This window comes from Sinocyclocheilus rhinocerous, unplaced genomic scaffold (assembly GCF_001515625.1).
Source record: "Sinocyclocheilus rhinocerous isolate Xijiao unplaced genomic scaffold, SAMN03320098_v1.1 scaffold43635, whole genome shotgun sequence".
Taxonomy (NCBI): domain Eukaryota; kingdom Metazoa; phylum Chordata; class Actinopteri; order Cypriniformes; family Cyprinidae; genus Sinocyclocheilus; species Sinocyclocheilus rhinocerous.
In genome coordinates this window covers 1-1,482 of record NW_015636796.1, presented here as the reverse complement: position 1 = coordinate 1,482, position 1,482 = coordinate 1, and the positions used below count along the sequence as shown (strand labels likewise).

Genomic DNA, 1,482 nt, shown 5'->3' with positions numbered 1-1,482 from the left:
TGATAATAAAAGTGCTGCCAGGTCAAGTATTCAAGGTCAAGATCAGTCATTCAAGTATTTAAAAAACATACTTTTGTCCCTTAAAAAAAAAACAATGAAAAAAAAGAGACACATCAGTATTGTCAAGCCAGTTATTTAAGTACTGTAAACCATTATTAAACCGCAATAAGCTATAAAACTGTCATAATCATAACATAAACTGTAAAACAATCAACTGTTGTGTAACATTTGTCAATAACACTGATAAAAGTCGAGTAGTACAGCAATATGTCAATAACACTATGATAAAAGTCGAGTAGTATGTACAGTAATATGTACGGTGGTATAAACACTATATGTCTGCTTAGACAGAATCAGAGGCCTGAGACTGAGAGCCCAAGAGAATGTCCACTGCTTTTTTAAAGTCTGCAAAATTCTCAAAAGTCTGTCCAGCAAGGCCTTTGGACGTGGATGATTTTGAACTTTCACAGTAGCTCTTTTTTGTGTACTTTTTGTGGCCTTGAGTGGGTTGGCCACACATTGCACAGATGTACACTTTTACTGTGGCCGGATGTCCCATGCCAATGCGCTCTGCTTTTTTCCTTTTGTAGAGCGTCGATCTTGATGGCGACGGTGGCGGAACGGATGCCTGCAGCAGGGAAACGGCAGGAGGTCCTGTTAGGGGTGCACCCATCAGCTGAGTGGGCGTGGACGTGTGTGTGGTCTGGACTGGTGCAGGTAACAGCTGAGAGGAAGGAGCGGGGGGCACAGATAAGAGATGTGGGAGTCTCGGTTTAAGCTTTCTGGTCCCTGCCAAAGATGCAGTGGCCTGATACTGCACTGTAGGTCGGCTGGTGTGTGGTCTTTCGTCAGGAAGCTCAATCGCTGGGGGCTGGCTGGTGCTGGAAACACTCTGATGACGACGGAGGACAGCCAAACCTCGATCAGTCACATTTGTGGCTGACAAGGACTCCTGCCTCCTGATGAACTCGCTAACACACTTTGAATTAATTTTTAAGATCGGAATGCCGAGTTTGCTGAGTTCAGCGTCATCCACAGTCACTCTCTGCTGCACACGCTGGTACATTTTGGTGATCTGATGCTTCAGTGGTGACCCTTGAGCCTTTCCTCCAGAACCAGGATGAAGCCACAGCTGTTTAATTAGGCAGTACATCAGACGGTTCTTTCTGGAGTCAACCAAGTGGGCGGCCGAGTAACGCTTACTGAATTCAGCTTTTGCACCAAAGACGCCTCAGACGGATCTCCGCATGTTCGGCCGAACAGAGCATTGCCCCAGCGTGCTGAGTAAAGGCTGTCGAACTGCTGGATGCTGCGATCGTGGAGGTCAAGGTTGTTCCAGGCACTGATGACCCTCTGTCTGGTCAAGTCACTTATCGCAAGCTTTCCCTCCTCCAAGGCGATCTCAACAAGGACTTTGCACAGATCCTCTATGTGTTTGTACCCAGGGAGATGATTCGGACCACACACATCCTCCACACAGGG

At 46.9% G+C, this 1,482-nt stretch overlaps 1 pseudogene; it reads right to left on the bottom strand.

The window, feature by feature from the left end:
* Positions 1–343: 343 nt before the first annotated feature.
* LOC107748071 (uncharacterized) lies at positions 344–1,476 on the bottom strand (annotated as a pseudogene).
* Positions 1,477–1,482: the final 6 nt, after the last annotated feature.